The sequence below is a fragment of the Heliangelus exortis genome, chromosome 1 (assembly GCF_036169615.1).
Source record: "Heliangelus exortis chromosome 1, bHelExo1.hap1, whole genome shotgun sequence".
NCBI classification, from domain to species: domain Eukaryota; kingdom Metazoa; phylum Chordata; class Aves; order Apodiformes; family Trochilidae; genus Heliangelus; species Heliangelus exortis.
Genome location: NC_092422.1, coordinates 106,246,997 through 106,266,607, shown reverse-complemented (window position 1 = coordinate 106,266,607; position 19,611 = coordinate 106,246,997).

The following is a 19,611-nucleotide window of genomic DNA, read 5'->3' as shown; positions in this document are numbered from 1 at the left end:
GAACATTTTGTTGCTGGTAGGGGATCAAATTTGATTCTGGCTAAGCTGCTGTAAACTTAAGGAGACACCAGATTAGATGTAGGTTCAAGCAGCTGTCTGCATCCATGAGAATAAAGCTTAGTACCTCAACATGGAAAGAGATTAAAATAAAATTCTTTTTGCTTAGAAAACAAACGTACAACAAAAAAACAAAAAAATGAAAAAAACCTTTTTTCTGATCTCTCATGCAGCAAAAATATACTCATACAATGCAGACGGAAACACTCCATAGGTAGCCACTGCTGTGAAGAGAAATTTTACCTTGATATTAAAAGTTACATTGTTGACATTTTATTTTCCAATTAACTCTTTTATGGATCATCATGCAATTATCCAAGTCACTAAGATGTCTTCTTGTCTTCTACAAATCTGTCTTATTTTGCTAGATGGACTTCCAACGTATTAAAACAGAGAAATCTTTTCAGCCACGATTTTCCAGACAAGCAGGCAAGTTTAAATACAATGCTAACTTCTCACTACTCAAAAACATTTCTACCTCCGCTTTAAACATGTATTAGCCTCTTAAAAATTTTTTTTTTATTTATAAAAAATTCTTTAAAAAGTGAGACCAGAGGCCTGAACAAAGCATAGAAATATTTTAAAGCTCTGGAGAGCCATAGCTGACCTCCAGGCAAACTCTTAGCAGGGGCTATTCTTCAGCTGGGAATTGTGTCCTGTCTAAAACATTTTGAGTCAGTAGCCTTGGGGGGGAGAAAAACAGGAGTATGCTTTTCTGGATGAAGTTGCAGAGCAACAAACAGCAGAAATATGGTCTCAACCCAGTAAATCGCTTACCTGCACCTTCTTCTCTCCCTAAGGAAAAAAAAAGGAAGAAACTGTCTTAGATGAATGGCGAACAGAAAAAAAAAAAATTAATGGCATCTTAATAATTGTATTTTGATTCTCTTTTACTATCTAATTTATAGGGAATGCTTCTCAAAACATCTGTTTTATTTCTCACTGGAAAATAAAATCACAGGTTTTTTCTAACTTCAAGATGTACTAGTAGTACTTCATTTTAATGAGCATCTTGAAAGTTCCCACAACAGGTTCTTATGAAAAAGCATCAGTTATGTTACTGGCAGCATTAAATCCATTTGCACAAACCCATCACTGTATCCGGTGGTGCAAACAAAGTAAGTGTAACTCTAATCTACTCTGGAGGCACCTGATAAATTTCTAAATGGAAAATTGAATTTATTTCACCACTGCTAATACAAGCATGATACCTTCATTGTTAGCAAGACTCAGGGACACCTTTGGGGCAGCCTAGCTATTAAATAAGACATGAGGAAAACTAGAGGCTGTGATTCTTCATCCCCTCTCTCCCACATGATCTTGAGCAAGTTGCTTCATTCATCTGAGCTTCTCTTGAAAAGAAAAAACGCTCAGCACACCATTTCAGAGAATGCTGCCACTTGAAATAAACTAGATTAAGGAGCCAGCAAGTCTATATATGGCTGCCTCATCAGCAAGCATAACACTAAGTCATAATGCACAATAAGCAAAGGAAACATGATCTCTCAAGTTGGAGAGTGAAGGCTGCCTTTAACCTCACCATCTGAGAGACACTTTTTGTATGATTTGCCGTAGAGAACGTGGTTTGAGGTTTGAGGTTAAGCTTTCAGAGGTGCATCCCCTTCACTGCTGGAGTTTTGGTTTGAGGGCTTGCGGCCAGCCCAAACCCAGAACAGCCCCAATAAGCCACTGGTTCCTATAGCAAACACCCTGACACTTTTTATGTGTTTGTAGAGCATGCAAATATAGCCAAAACCCAATATCGCTTTCATACTCAAAAAAATATTTCTACGGGATATTCACATTTAAGGCAGTTGCAGAGGAACTCAGAAAATTCAAAGCATATGCAGCTCTCTCAGCCTGATCAGCGTGGAGTTATCAGTTCCCAACCCTTCCAAATTATTTATTGCTAGCAGACATTATTTCAGAAGACAACAGAATGAGTAACTTACTGATTTCATTATTTTACATTATTTTCACTTACACACCCGTGTGTTTTCACTTGAATTTTTAAAGTCATCTAAGTTTTTCCCCTTTCTCTCCAAAAGTAATTTCAATAAAGCACTGTTTTTCAGTTCACTTCCTCTGCAGTGCCACTTCCCTCTTGTGTGGATGAACAATCAGTGACCTCCTGGATGTAGCCATCAGTTTTTCAACTGAAGCACCGAGAGAAACATGGCCCATAGCAAAAAATGTAATTTTTTTTTCTAACAGAACATCCCAGGTAGCAGGTACCTGGGAAGTTGCTTTGTAATGCCTGTAATGAGTCTGCTATATGTTTCTTGTATCTGAAAACCCCATATCCACAACTGCAATGACATTTTTGATAAAAAAATGCCCATGTTAGCGGACTCAGCAGGGCTCTGATCTGGATCAGACATGCAATGTCAACCTACTCCTAAGTATTTTGGCTATGAGCATCTGGTCCTCCTAAGATGCAAACACAGAGACTTCTACCCCTCTGAGAAAACATCTGTGTCTCAGAAACGAATATCACACTCTGCACCAACTGAAGTGACAAGATATACCAAGCATCCACTCTGCACAGAAATCCATCCCAGTTACGCATGGTGGTATAAAGCCAAAGGCTGATATCAACATTTTTAAAGGAATTAGTATTAGTCCTATTTCTAAACTGCCACCTGGATGCAAAAAAATTAGGGCAAATACTGTACAGAAGGGTGTAATCAAGCAAGTGATAATACACTGTGCAAGTTTCATTAAAACAAAAGGTATAGGTAGCTACCAGATGCTCCTCACAGCAAGAGATGTGTCATACCAATAATCTCCCCAGTTTAAAGATGTGGAAAAAGTGAAAAAAAACTCATATCCAGCAAAACATGTTAGTGTGTACACACAAATAAACAAGCAGAAATGGTAACAAACAAACACAATTTGGTAGCCTTTGAATACCAAACCGACTCAGAGCTACTGACTCAGGGCTTACAGACTTGCCGTGGGCAAATGACTGTACATTTTTATAATATGACTTCAGAGGACATTTTAAATCCAACCCTACAAGAAATCCTAACTCAAAGTCTCCTGGTTGCTAGGATGATGTCTAATGCTTCCACAGCCTTTTCCCACTTCACTTCATAGGAACAAGTAAGAGCACAAGTAAGGGATAATACCCACTTTTGCTTGTCCAGTATTAAACAACAGAATACTAGGCACAATACAATATGCTGTTATATTACAATTACAACAATAAGAAATTCTAAAATAGTTTAAATTAGGGTCAATTGTGTCTTTGAACACCAATATGGAAGTTTCCACACAGAAGGTTCATACTGATGAAAGGACAAAAATTTAGTCTGGCAGAAACTAAGGCAAGCAGGACAATAAAGCACATATCTACCAAAGGATGTAGAAACAGGTCAACAAGAAACAATTCTACTTATCTGAGAATTACACAGGAAAAATTTCTTGGATAAAATAAAGCTGTAATGACAGCACATTTTGTGCATAAAGAATTCTGTAATCCTTTTAGTGACTAATAGTTATTTCAACTTACTTAGAACCCCAGGTCTGAAACAGACCCCAAATTACTGACTATATTAAATAGATACTAAGAACAGCCCTTCTTGCCCTTGACAATTACTCAATACTATGAGAGAACAAGAAGTAGGAAAGAAACAGAAGAGAGATCCCCTAAAAGAATGGATCAAATTGGAGGACACTTCACTAATCCCAAGTAATGAATGAGTTCACTCTGCAAGGCACACCTGACTCTGGCTCTGTTTGTTTTGAGAGATTCATCATAACCACTTCCCTGAAAGAGGAAGGAGGACATAAAGCCCAAGCAGTTCTTCAAAAAACAGAAACAAATTAAAGAAAATCAAAGTCATTTCAGTGACCTTCCCCAATCCCCTCCCCCCCCCAAAAAAAACAACAAAACAACCAAACAAACAGAATGCACAAGCAATGGGATGAAGCATCAGATAATATCAGAAATACTTTCCACTACATTTTTTTTTCCTTATTTTCCCACAAAACCTTGATATATCTCTTTTGCTCATACCTCTTCTCTGGCAGTTGTGATTATGATCACCTGCACCCCCACATTTGGCAGGGAGGGTTTAGGAAAAAGAGAGTGAGAAAGTCTGACTTCAGAATATATACAGAGCCACAGAGCTGTTTTTAGAAGTAAGGTTCTGCATGTGGAATTGGAGAGCAGAAGTTTAAGTGAAGCATGGAAGGAAATAAGACATTTTGTAGATTTGAATTCCAACCAAAGGAAAAAAAAAAAAAAAAAAAAAAAAAAAAAAAAAAAAAAAGAAAGAAATTTGTAATGGGATATCAGCCAATCAAAACTCAAAAATTAAATAAAGAGGTTTTTAAAATTCAGCAGTAGAAGACAAAAACTGGTTTTCTTGAGAGCCACTTGATATTTTACTCTGTGCCTTCTATGTCTGCTAGCACACTGCAAACTCACCAGTTTTGCAGTTAACTCAGAAACAGTCTGTCCCTGATACTAAGCAGGAACATCATACTACCCCTCAACAGCAACTGTCATGTCAAATAGCTGTATTCAAGATGTAACAGTCTTCTTGGACCTTAATTGAGAGTGTGGAACAGGCTCCCCAGGGCACCAAGCCTAGCAGAGTTCCAGGAGCATCTAGATGATGCTCTTAGTTATATGGTTTAGTTTTAGGTAGTCCTGTGAGAAGCAGGGAATCGGACATGATGATCCTTATCAGTCCCTTCCAACTTCACGTATTCTATTATGTTTGCAGTTGGGTCTGGAGAATATCCAGAGGACATTATAAGAACCCAGTGAATAAAATGCTATACCCATTACACTAATTCTCCTTTTCACATTACTGAAAAAACAATCAGATGAAGTATGAAGAATCATGCCTCTGACTAACTGCATCTAGGCAGCCTCCTCCAAATAAGCTTAAAATAAAATCAAAATTGATGTTTATAGACAGGATTCCGGTGCTGTCACAAGAGTCACTGCATAGATTCAGTTCCTAGGGAGTGAGAAGGTAAGCACCAGTCTGTGTATTCAGAAACCAGACAGTCCTACCTCCTTAAGACTGATGTTCTTCAGTGCACATCCCCTAGGGTACCCAAGGCACCAGCTCAACTCTCCTGATGAAGGAATCATTTCGTCTCAGCCCTGTGAGAGGCCTGAGAAATCTTGTGCTGGCAATAATTGGAGGGTCTGTCCCACAGAGGAGAAGTCTGTCAAGGGTTGCAATACTTGTCCTAAAAGAAGGTAGTTAAAATCCTCATCTTTTCTAACATTGTGGCTCCCAGGAGAAGACTTGCTACAAACGATGCCTCTAACCTTTGGTATACACTGTAGCAGCAGCTTGACTGTCTCTTTCATATCCTGGATGAGTGTTAATACAAAACTGGCTGGTCACTTTGTCTGCTCCATTGAAGCTGTCACGTTTTGCAAAATGAGACAAAAGGAGACAAATATTAACTGTCAACCAAGAAAAGTACCAGTTCAACTCTGCGGTTGGTGAATTAGGGTTTTTTGTTTATAGTGGGATTTTTTCCTCAAAATTATCAATTCCAATAATGGTTGAGGAAAAACTTGCTAAAAATATTTACCTCAAAACCATCCCTACCTTAAACCAAATTCAGGCAAACTCCTAATGTAGCTGTCAAAAAAATCCAGAACAGACAATTCAAATTACAGGTGTACAAGATCTCCAAAAGGTCTCTCTCTACCTGTACCCAGCTCATCTGATGATATTGGATATTTTCCCAATACACATTTCCAGAGGGATTCTGTCTTCCTCTTTACACTGGGGTCACATTCCCCAGGAAGAACCCATTCCCAAGGGGAATGAGCTTTTCTAATTCACTTGTTTCTGGAAGTAATCTAGATAGAATTCATGTATCGCTAATTATTTCCCTCCAAAAGCAGCTTGCTTCTAGACCTATGTCTGTGTAGGCCTAAGAAACGTAGGCCTAGAACAACTTTAATGGAAGTACTGTGGATATTAAAACATCAAGTTGCTATTCTTTGTCTGAATGATAGGTAAAACTCTTCTGTCACCCACCTTGAGACTCTGGTGGGCCAGTCTGACACAAGAAGGTTATAATTCTGGTTTATCACCTTGCTCCTTCTTCCCTCACCCTTCTTCACCCTTGTTCCCAGTTCTTATGCTCTTAACCCTTATTTCTTGGTCTGAACTCATGCAATCTTCTGCTGATCTGGTTCAAATCAATAACCATTGATCAATATTGGTATCTATGGCAGATAACTATTACAAAAACCAAAATCAAACATACTTTAAAATGTAGAAAATTTTCTTTAGGGAATGGTCTAAACTTCTCAACAGAACATATACAGCTCTTTCCTCATTCAAGACTGAAAGTTGTTTCCCTCACTTCTGAGGGAAAGTAAGTTAGAATAGCCGATCCATACATATACTGGAGTTTTCTTTTTTTGTTTGGTTGGTTTTGGTTTGGGTTTTGTTTCTTTGTTTGTTTGTTTGTTTTTTCCCTAGGGATACCAGTAAAGCCATCAAAACCAACTCTGGATCTCTTTTGTAAAAAAGGCAGTCTAGTCCACAGGTAGTGTTTAAAGTTGATTAAGCCAGATGGCTTCAAAAATTCTTTCTGCAACCTTATGTATTTGTTACAAAAGGGAAAAGGAAAAAAATCTTACATTAATTCTCCAAACCTATTAAGGAAACAAAGTTAACCTTCTTAAAGCACCCAATGACAATGATACTGACTCTCAAAACATCTTCAGTGAAGTAGTTTAATTTCCTGAATCTAGCTATTATAATCTCACACAAATTTTACTCCAGCTTTAAGAGAAGATGTTTTTTTCTTCCTTTTGTAATTAATAGTATTATTATAAATTAAAACCTATCTTGATTCAGAGGTTTAAAATGTTATGGTTGAGTACTGATTCTGAAGTAGGACATAAGATTAGTATTTTCACCCAGCTACAGGCTTTTTATGATCTTCAGCAAGTTAATTAAAAAGCAAACAAGAAGAACCCTTCAGTTTTTTCTTGCACCTTTTGTTTTATTAATACATGCTAAGCTTTTGAGGGCAGAAATCATCTCTTATTGATTCTCCATTAAGAGCTTGATAGGGTGGGCATTCAATTCTCTGTGCTGTACAAAAGAGCCCATATTAACTCAATAGTGACAATGTAGTAGCAATTACTTTAAAAACTTGCCTGCAGGACAGAACTCAGGAAATTAAGAAAATTTAAAAGGAGGAGCCTTTAAAATTTAGTACACCTTTAAATTACCTTATCACTGATACCTGTGAAAGTAGGTTTTAAGAAAGCAGTTTTTTTAAGAAAAAAAATTACAGTAAATACAAAGGTTAGTAGTTCACTTAGTGTTTGCAACAGTTTGATGTGTTACCTGTGAAGATTTCCTCTTTGTTAAAGGCCTGGAAGGATGTCAGTCAAAACATGGTTTTGACTTGAGATGCAAGGTAGGTAAGAGAGGTACATCCTGGTCAGCCTGTCCAGCCAGGACAATTTGGCATGCAAAACCACTATTCTTGGCTAGGACAAAGTGCAAATGGGCCTGGGAGTGGGAGATGTTTACTTGGAAATAGTATGTAAAGGGTATGCAAAATGATGTGGTGTGCCTGTTAGAGTAATGAACTGTTTGTTACTCTGAGAAGTATAAACAGTGCTGGAAGGCATATACTTAGAGATCAGTCTGGCTCAGGGACACACTGTTTGGCTAAAGAACTGATGTACAATAAAAGGGATGTACGATAAAACTGATGTACAGAGAGAGAAAAAAAAAATCTATTCAGAAGCACAGTACTTTCTTTCACCACTCACAGCTACACCTGTTTACCCACCAACCTTTCATTAAAATGGAAGACTATGCCTTTTTTTGTTTGTGTCAACATGGGATTTGGTGAGCATTAGGTTGCTAAGAATTTCACACTGCCAAGAAGTTAAACAATTATGAATGCGAGAAGTGAAGAAGGAATATCTATCATCCCAAAGATAAATAAGAGAGATAATGGAACTTATTCCATGAAACGCTGTTAGGAACACAACCTTCATGAGCATGTGGAATATGGATGAGAAACAGAAACCAACCTAAATATTCTCCTACGTCATTTTAATATAAGCTACAATGAAAACATGCAGAAAAATTTGAAATTAATGTTACAAACATCATTGGAAAATTATTTGCAAAGAGTAAATCTCACCTTCAAATTATTCAAAAGACTATTTAACAGCTGGCATTTGCAAGAAAATCCTATAAAAATCCTAGTTAGATCTTCACAGTTCTTGAGTTGAGGCCAAATTAATTTCTTCTGCCTTGCAGACAGCCCTCTTTTTTAAAAGGAAAAAGAGCAGCAACATTTAATTGCTAGACTGACTTGGACAAACTGCATTGCTAACAGCTTTACTGTAACAGGGCAAAAGCCTCCATTTTCTAGGAGGCTTGTAAAAATATGATTTCACCAGTGATACAGATATTGAATTCCCACCTCTGAAGTTGCTCGTTTTACAGTAAAACAAGGGAAGATTCTTCTAAGTGTATTTTACCAGCTGAAAAGTACAATTTTGGCTTCAAAGGTCAGCAGACAAGATTTGTATTAACTGGGCATGTTTGTTGTTCAGTTCATTAGAAATAAGATTCTCACCAGTAACTCCATCTGTCATCCAGAAACAGGAAAAAAAAAAATTAAAAAAAAGTAGCATAGCCATAGCAGAAGTTGCACTTTGGCCATTTGGATGGTAAGAAAAAAAAAAATCAAAGAAAATAATCAGAAAATCAAAGAATTAGAATTAATTAGACGTCATTTGTTACTCAGAACAAAATATACTCATACCGAATTCTCATAAAGAAAAATCCTGAGCTTAGCTGTGGCCAATTCTCTTCCCTAACATTTAACAAAAATGATTACTGAAGAGGCTTAATTTCCAAAGACCACAGAGGCATCAACCACTGCTTCATTTCTCTTGTCTGTAGGTACAAGATAACAACTTGATAGGTCTGAAAGCATCTTTGTACATTATAGGCTCTTCTCAAGCATAGTTAGTAGTGACTCAGTGGGGTCATTATTCTTCTAGAATTGAAACAAAACATATCTTCTGTTCTTCTTGGGTCAGGGAGACAACATCCCCAACCTGCTGTCACTTTTCATTCTTGTTGGCTGCTCCTGTTAAAAGATAGCTTCTCCCTCTCTTGACAGACCAAGGTAGCTTCAACTCCAATGAACAGTGGAATAATAAAAGGAGACACTTGTCTAACATGTGCAACAATTTGCCCATCTGCAGCAGGGTAAAAACAGGACAAAGTAGTTTCTAGAAAAATAAGTGTGTTCACCAGAACCAAATGGGGACAAAAAAACCCCCAAAACCCAAAACAACAAAAACTGAAGGAAATGAATACTTGCTAGCTAACTTTCAACTTCTACTCAGCACAATTTTTGATGAAATAGTATTTCCTTAAGACTATTCCCCTAGCCTGGCAGTAAAAAATTACAAAATGAAAAATATATATATATATATGTATATAGTATATGTATATATGTAAAACAAAACAAAAACCCACAACAACAAAGAAAAAAAAAAAAAAAACCCAAACCCAAAAGACCTAAGAGAAAACCACAAACAAGCTAAAAGAGATCCACCACTGCCAATGAAATGCATCTATTCCATTATTATTTGTCTGAGACAAACACTTCTACCTTCCAGAATCATTATATATCATATTCAATCCAACTATAATTTTAGCCACAGGTGATAAAGGAAAAATATCCCCATCACCTTAATCAAAGGCAGGTTATTTCTACAATCTAACACTATTCCAAAAGCAAACAGATGGCTCTAAGAAGTGTTGCTTTTATCACAAAACAGACAGGTGTTTCTGAGTTGGTTTTTTGGCAATTGTCAGATAACCTCACATGTCTTGTATACCAGTATGCAAGTTCTCTTAGCTTCTACTATTGCTATTTATGCCTCCAAAAAAAGAAAAAAAAAAAAAAAAAAAGCAGGCATCTTGAAGATGTCTTTGTACTGTGGAAGCTTCACTGTAGTGTGGGAAGGAAAAGGATGTACAAGAAAGCGAATGGGTAGCTGTGAGAAGTTAAGGAGGTAGTGCTGGAGCTGAAGGAACTACCTGATTTCAGGTAACATGTCAGACACATTGTTGCCACAGCACCAGTCCCAACTTCAGATTAATAGAAATAGAAGATTAAAATTACAAATTTATAACAAAATTAGATGCAGCGGATCCTTAAGAGAACAGGCAGAAATGTACGTGTCTCTTACAGAAATGTGTGAAAACATTCAGATGCCATACATCTATAAGTATGGCCAAAAAATAAAGGTAGGAGGAAAAAGTTTAGTGCATCAGCTCAAAGACTGAAATGGAAAATTTGTTTTTTACGGACTATGCAGGCTGTGAAAACTATACTGATGAGAAAATACTGCAAAGAAAAGCTTAAATGGTGGCCTATTTATGAAAATGGTAGGAGATTCCATGAATTCCCTGCATCAGATTGCAGGAAAGAATACAGACTTGTTCTTCAGATGAAGATTTCACTTAAACATAGTCACATAAGAATTTTGGAAACATTCAGTACTACTAGGCATTACTCACTATTCATCATAATATGTTTTTAAATAGTTGCTTAGCACACCTCCAGTAGTAGTCTTTAGTCACAGTATTCACCATAATATTGTAAAACTATTTAACTTACAGTACATAAAATACTTTTATTAGTTATTTTTCATAAAACTGTGAATTTTGAAATCACAGTTGCTGTTAAAGGGTCACCATGTAATAACATAAGCAGTGTATCTGAGAGATTTCAGTTATTTTACTGTAAAGTGAAAGCATGCTGCCATTATGGATGCTGGCAAATATGAAATTTAATATGTACTTCTTAAATTTACCCAGGCAGATATATTCATGCTAAAACTGATTTAAATAGAAATCCCTATATTCTTACAAATATATGAAATCAACACAATTTTCCCCTGGTGAGAAAAGAGGTACTCTCTGGTTTCTTGAAGTATATGAGGGAGGTCTCTTAAAACATAAACTGACAGAAATTCAGTCCAGAGTCCTACACTAAATATTATCAAGATTCCAGCCTGCTGACAACTATCACTAACTTCATTTACAGTGATGCTTCTATTTCTTCTTCATGCAATCCCCACATTAAAAAGGACTTTGCACAGACAGACACATCTCATCATATAGACTTTTTTTCTTATTTAAAGAGACAAAGTCACTTAATGAAAACAGCAAAAAGGTTTAAGCTGAGATTTGCCTTACTTCACTTAAGGAAAGTACACATACAAATACACACTTACATGTACACATTCCTTCAAATCTATCTTCTCAAAATCATAAAGGCTTTAAATTGAACCCAGTATCAAAATTATCAATGAACACCCATGATCTATTTACATTTACAACTGTAGCATGTATTGAACAAAGACACAATTTGAGGCCACGGCTTTCCTTTTATCTAGTGTCTGTTTTAAGAACAGTTAGATGAAAATTACTGTTATCTCTAAAGGATTTTGGAAAATATAAAAACAATAGATTCATATTTTTAACGAAAAGTAGGCACTGATGTGAGGATTTTGCATGGGAAAACTAATAGCAGAAGGAATATCAAAGGGCCTCCGATATCAGCAGTTTTGCTGTGCAATCTGATATACGTAGGAGAATGTACAAAGCAAGGTGTCAAAGGAATCCTTCTGGGTCCAGTCATACTCTTCAGTGGCCAAGATGATAGAGAAAAAGTATAGCTATTAAACTTAAAAATGACATCGAGCTGAGAATGTTTCCTGAGCTGCCTGTCAGCAACATAATACAATAACCATGAGTGCCACTGTGTTCTCATTCAGCAGCTCCTATGTGCTACTGATGAACTCGCAGTGCCTCAAGCTCAGTTGTTGCCACATGCCATGAAGGAGTCTGATTTTGTGTTTCCAAGCAGCCACCAAGAGCCTGTTTGGATTCTTTCCTTTTAGTGAACTCTCCTCCTTAACACACACAAGTGCATTTCAAAAATCACCTGCCTTCCTGATTATGAACAACCCTATACCCGATGCAAAGCACACCGCTTGACCATGTACACAGCAACTTGCCCATCAGCAATTACTCCTGATGTGTTGTTCAGTTTGACCATATTTTCCTCCTTAGTACTGAGTCATGTATTGCTTTGAACCTCTTGGATTCTCTTGAAACAAATGCTAACAATGTTAAGACAGCAAAGTAGTCCCGGTTTCAGAACAGGCCTTGCAGTCCACATCATAATTAATATCTGCTGGTACAGCCCTCTGAATTTTATTCTTTTCATCCACTCAGTCCAGTGGAGATATTTATATGAAAGTCTGTGGTTATTTGATCAGCTCCATAATCCACTTGATCCAATGTTAAGGTAAACAGCTATATTTACAATAAAGAAAATTACACTCACACAAAACAAAGTTTGTATGTATGTATGTATGTATTTTTCACAGTATTTCTTTGAGTTTGAAGCTATTAGAGACACTGGACTATCTCTCAACAATAAGGTAATAGCATTTTGAGGAAGACAAAAGAGTGATTATTCCTGTGAAGGGAAGTTACTTAAATAGATAGGAGTGCAGTAATTGAGATTAAATATTTTGAAAATTATACTGAGTAGCAAGACAAGTTCACAAAGCTCTTCTGTGGAGAATCCTTTATAGACCTGTCTACAGCAACAGCTACAAGTGTATTTGCTTGGCTTGGTTACTGTTGAAATAAATTTATTTCCTTTCTTAAAGTGTCAAAAGTCTCAATCTTGTTTAAGGCTTTCAATGACATGCAAAACTAAAATTCTCAGTTAGCCACAGCTGCATTACTCCATCTGCAAATCATCCACCTTTGAAATACAGCGTCAGCTCCAGCCCACCAGTTCCCAGCTGCTGTGTGACCAAGGACACTGGCCTGATGCTCCCAGCTCAGCAAAGAGCATGATCATGACACTATTACAGCTCTGCCAGGCCAAGGTGGCCCCAAACATGGCTAGAAGTCTTTGCACCACAGCCAAAAAACTCAGAACACCCCCCTGAGTTGGTGCCCTGCTAACCCCAAGGACCTTGCAGCCAGGAAAGTGGGGAATCAAGTCTAGCACCATGCAAATACACATCCACCAGTCTCATACCACCTTCTTCCTAACAGCTCTCACTGTGAGCCACAGAAGAGCATGGGGCAGAGGAACCTGGACCCAAGAGGAGACAAAAGTTGAATGATAGCTGAATTTCTACTTGCAGGTCATACTTACAACCCCCTGAGATCTTACAGAACTTTATCTAGGTTTCTCTGCTATCCAGAGAGTCTTCAAAAGTAACATAATGGAAAGTAGACGTGTATGAAAAAGAGTTTTCATGGATTTCTTACTGAAACCATAATTCTCAATGCACAACATTTAGATTATTAGGATAAGTAAGGATTCAACTGATTTGAACTGCACTATCGTTGAAAACCAAGCTCTTTATTCTGTTCTCCAAGCCCTGTTCTCCTGAACATTGGAAATTCTCTTTTAGACAATCACATCTTTAGCTGAACAAATGCATGTAATGTAGGAATGAGGCAAACAACTACTTAAACCAAAATAATTGTACATGTTTCTTATTTCTTAAATGTAATTATATGTATCTATAAATTTAGGCTAATACACAGTGATATGACAGAATGAAGAATAATTTCTTAGATAACTAGGGCAAATAAAAAAAAAGGTCTTCTTCCTCATAATACTATTTTTTTTTTCTGAAACATTACTTGTCCCTACACCACTGTCATTCTTAATTAAATGCAGATATTAAATCAGAGGCACTGATTAAGAAAATATCAGCAGAGATGCTCGTAAGCTTTTATGTAATACTTTCTGATTAGAGACCCAGTAACACCTTACAGACTGAGATGCATGATTACATTTTTTATTTGGTATGACTGAAATATTTTATTTGCATTTCAATAATGAATTTCCTATCTAAAAATTAGAGCTGAGCTGCAGTTTTAGAGAAAACTACATGGATAAAGTCTCAAGTCTTCATGTTTGTGTGTTTCGTATTCAAAGATGTAAGCTATTTTTTCTTGGAAAGGTCTGAAAAGTTTTTGAGAATTCATGGAAAGAGAAAAAATAAGCAGATTATTCAGACAGTAGTAGACAGCTTTTGGAAACAAGGAACAAGCAAAAGTACAGGATCTGCTGTTTTTTCCACTTGTTATAAATATCTCATTTTAAAACACAAAATAATATGGTACAGTGATTTACCTTAGATTGCATTTGATATCTTTCTGTCGTTCTATTTGAGTCTTATTTTTTAACATCCATCCTACCTATTAAGGAAAGAAAAAAACATCTCCTGTATTTGAAATATTTATGTTTAACTTTTCCTGAAATTGTCTATCATGCAACATCCTTTTTTTGTTTTGAAAATACAGTGTCTTTGCTCTACCTTTAGGGAACAAAAGGAGGAATTTTGAGTTAGCTGTGTGGAACATATCCAGAAATATTCTCCTGGTATGAAATATAAAACCACTGTACTATGACTGCCTTATTAATCAGTTAATCAGTTATTCTAAGGAAGCAGTACTCCTCAGTGGATGATTAAATATCTTCATCATAATATGAATACCACAAAAGAAGTTCTTTATGAAATAAGTGTTGATGGCTAATTAGTTAATAGGCTAATTAAACTTTTTAGTTGATTAACCAATAGTTAATTTTGACTGTGTATTGCCTCAAGATTGACCTGCAGCATTTCATATGTAAGAGAAAACATATCTTACAAGGGCATTTACTGCACTGTTTTGAACATTTGTCCTCTAGTTACAATGCAAGTAACTTCAGTCACAAGGTAAGTAAAACTTCAGATTTTGACCTGCAAAATGTTTACCTTTTAAATATGCAGCTGAAGGAAAATATTCTAGGCAACTAAAGACTAAACATACCCTCTACACTGATGCAACCTATAATGATACAGAAAGAAAAGCTAGCCTACTGCTTCTATGCCATACAAAACTTTTAGAGATGTGACACTTAAACTTGCACAACTACCTTATTTTCTCCACTACAACAAAGATGGCAGGATATGTTTGGGAAGTGCAAACTTATCTCTGCTAAATTCCCTCCCAGAGCTCACAACACAGTGTGCAAAGAGCTAGAGTGGACCTCGCCTGCTTCCCAAATCTGTTACACGGATTTTTTCTGCTCAGATGTGGAGTTTCTGATGCCAGGTAACAGGCTCCAGATACAGCCATCTGTCTGATGTTGCATTTGTCCCTTGCTCTTATTTTTCTGGTTTTCACTCCAGTCCTTGCCTGATGGAAAATTTTTCTGATCCTCCTCCTTCTTCTGAAAGGTTTAGGTTCAGATCCAGAGAAGCACCAGACGTGGATGTATGCAGGCACCTTTACCAAAGCTTTGTTTTTGTTTCCAGCATGCAGCTGCCAGCTGGATAGTGCTCTATGAGCCATACATTAGGTAAACAGTACAAGTCGACAAGTGTAAAATTAAAGTGAACTCTTAAAGCAATCTAGTTGTAGGAGGATTACCAATTAAATGCAGCTACCATTCCAGTCACATACTTGCAGGCAGACTTCACTGCTCCCTAGCAACACCTTCTCCCAACAACTTCCATACCTCTCCACAGCCTGCATGCAATGTGCCATAACTGGCACTTCCTCACCTCTTTCTTTGCTCAAGATTTTTCTTCCAAAGCCAAAAAAGTGGGTGCTTATGTACAGGACAGCTGGTCCCTGTCGTCACACTGAGCAAAAATTGCCTTTTCCAGAAATCTTTCCAAACAAATATGACAGCAACAGTAAACACACTGGCATTGCCATCCACTTAGATACAACTAAATTATGGTGAAAAAGACACAGTGTCTTTCCCAAAAGCAAGGAACATTACCTTTACCTGTGCATGGGATACCTTCAAGAGGTGCAGCACCCAGCACAGTACCAGGATTCCTGTATAAAACAGGATATAACACTAAGTGTCCAACTTACGGTAAACTCAGAAACTAGAAAAATGTCTCTCTGTGGGGCTGTTCCTCTAACTACTTCAAATATAGCTCCCCTGGACCCAATAATTTTGAATAGTTTCTGCATAAATTCCTGGGTAGACTCTCATAAATCTAAAATAATGAAATTGGAAGAAATAGGAAGAACCAAGCCTTGGATGTGACCCTGGAAAAAATGGCACACGTGCCATTAAACATAACTTAATTCCATATTATGGAACCATTCAAAAACTGAAACCTTCGCAAGTCTACAAATTCATGGATAAAGCAAAAGGAGACCTATTTGCTGCCACCTAAATAACAGGGGGAGAAAAAAGTCACATAAACAAGATTGTATGAGAAGGTGAGATTGTCCATTATGAAATTGGGCTTGAAGTGTTTTGAATGGTGAATCAAATACTACATGCAGCTTTGATTGTTACATTCTTTTCCATCAAAGTGGGTGACCTCTGAAGGTGACTCTTGCCATGGCAAGGAAATCTATTGCTTCCAAAGTGAGAAGTGCTGAGGCACTATACATGCAGCCAAAGAAGGTTGCAAGGTGATTGCTACCCTTTGACAATCAGCTGCTTATATAAACATCTACACGTGGAAACAGAATTCAAAACTGCTTTTTGCACCCTCTTTGTAGGCAGAAGGAAACAGCCTGGCTAGAAAATGGAACTCTTTATAATATTAAATGCTTAGGTGTCAGGTTCTAAATGTAAAATGTGTGACAAAATAATTGGAACATTCTGAAATTGTTTGGGGGAGATTGCAAGGAAAAGGAGAAGCACACCTACACCCACATGCATCAGCAGAGTTGTCCCCTGAGACACCCTGGGAGTTCCAAAGCACCTCCTGAGGTGAGACAGGGTGCTCACAGGCAACCTTCCCACACTGTGCTGCAGCACCTTCTGCACCAGAAGCACATGTAGGGTTCTGAAAGCTCCCTTGATCTCATCCACATTGTCCTTCAGATCCTGGGCAGGTCTGGGCAGTAGGCAGCTGTAACTAGGAAGGATGCAATATCCCTTCTCAAATTTCTTGCTCTGAGAAGATAGAATGTGATGCAAGACAAGGATGATCTCCAAGGCAGAGCTAAACTAACACCCTCACCTATGTACTCTCCAGAACTAATGCTGTGAATTATTTCTATTCTTTGCCAGATGATTAAACTCCTTGAATGACAGGGCAGGAAGAGTCAGAGCCTGAAGAGCAGAAGCACCCCAGAGAACTGGAGGAAGAGGAAAGCAGAGCTGCACCTCAGTGAAAACAGGCAGCAGAATGAATGGGACTCCTGGAGAGGCCAGAAATGCAGCAGTTACCATGTGCACAATATTCCTTAGGCTATATAAAGTGAAAGAGCCACAGGATCTTGTTGCAATTATTCCTGGGCCTGCAAAAGTAGAAGGTAATCCACACTTTCAGGAGACACACACACACACACACACACACACACACACACACACACACACACAGAAGGTACCTCCTAAACTCTATTAAATGGGGATAAATGCAACACTACACATGGGGCTTGAAGGTACAGTACTCAAACTGCAGATTTAGCACTTTTAGACGTACCTAATGGTAACAATTCCAACTGAGGAGATGATAAAGATAAGAACACACTTCTCATTTTCTTGCTAGCTTCTGCTTTTGTAAAATATACACTTCCCCCTCATTATGCTAGAGATTTTACTTTATTGGATCCATATTGTATATTCTTATCACCAGATTACCATAGTGTAGAAGTCTAGCTCAGTTCTGTAATACCATTTGTGTCAGGAACTAAAGTTTTATGAGGGTGTCTCTAAAGAACAGCATTGCATTATTGGTCTGAATAATGAAAAAGTGGATTGCATTATTTTTGCCCATTGAAGCTGTCTGTCACATGCAATACAGATACTGCCAATACAATGGTTAACTGCCATGAGTAAAAGATAGCTATTTTCTGATGCTTGGATGACATTTATTGCCTTCCTAATGCTCCCTGAAAGAAGCCTCATAAATTACAGACTCTTCTGATTACAATCAAAGGAAAAAAAATCCCTATATTATTATGGATATAATTTGGAAACCATTCTTTGTTTTTGTATGGTTCAGTGATAATACCATTCTTTATATCCTGCATTTTTAATCCTTTCTATATGTCCTTAGCTATTTTCTGCCTAGGACACTGGAATACATGGCTCAATAAAAACAAACAAATGAATGGAGCCCAAGGGAATAATCTGTAAAAGAACCAGGCATTATACTATTGCTAGAACTGGATCCAGATTTTGTGCTAAAATTTATTACAATGAAGTCTGGATCAAGGCACAGACATAAGCTAAGAAGTAAAAACTAGCCTTAACACTCAGTGTACAAAGTATCCTCTGATTCATGAGAATACAAGATTTGATTGCATTTGAATTCATCCCATCTGTTTCAGGAAAAAAAAACAAAAACAAACCACAACTCACTCCAAACCATTTTTGTCTACAGAACAGATCAATAGCAAGAAGAGATTATAGTTACAGCAGGAGTATCAGAGCCAACTTTAAGTCCACATTGCAAAAGACACTTGAAAAAAGCTGTAAAGAATACTTTTATAATAGGGTAGCACTACTAAGTAGACCAAGATAAAGCTGGAATGCAGTTTTTAATGTTCTGCAATAAAAGAAAACACATAAAAGAAACTAAAGTCTGCTTTATGGAGAGTAGCAGGAACTAGTAGGCAGTGGGCTGGCTCCATCCAGGAGCAAGCGAGACAAGAGTAAATAGAAGAAGCTTTTATGTTGGGAATGGGGAAGGAGAAGTTGTTCTAAGCCAGAAGACACTGATGGAATTAACTGATACAAATGTGAACAGTATCACACGGAATAAGACAGGCTTGGAAGCATGAAAAGTCTTTACTCAGCTTTTCGAGTCCTCTCCAAGCAGGTGTCTTGGGTTATAGAATGCTCCATTTAGACAAAGAAGTTCAATCCAGATCACGCAACCACTCATTATTGACCCTAATGTTTCAGCACCAAGTCTCTTTGTTCCTTTAATCTGTTTAGTTCTCACTAGAGTCTCATCTTCTTAGTTTTTAAAATTAAAGCACTGTAGAACTATCTCCTTACAATGGTAAGGAGAAGGGCAAGCCTGGCAAGAAGTAGTGGTGTGATGTGGAGTGGTGTGCTAGGAAACCATGGAGATCTGCTGGTTCTGCTGAAAACAGAAGCATAGGAAGAAAGGTCATCATGATCAAGGTGGTCAAAAAACCAGAAAATGGTAACATTTTTGCTTTAATAATCTTCATTCTAAAAGACCATATGATAATTTAAAAAAAAAAAAATCCTGAAGCCTCCCTTTTCTTCAGAGAAAATCAATTAATGAGTCAACTACCAGCTAAAGTGGAGACTGACTCTGTGACCTACCCCATCAAATATGCCACGCTTATGCTGGCATTTCTTAACTTGAGTCTTGACTTAAATGCCCTTTTAACATACTCATTAGTGAAATTTTCTAATTAAAAAATTCAACAACTAAAAAAACGCCCTTTCTTACACAAGTCACATGGAACCAACCTGAACACCTACACGGTTCATTAGCTGAACTGGCAA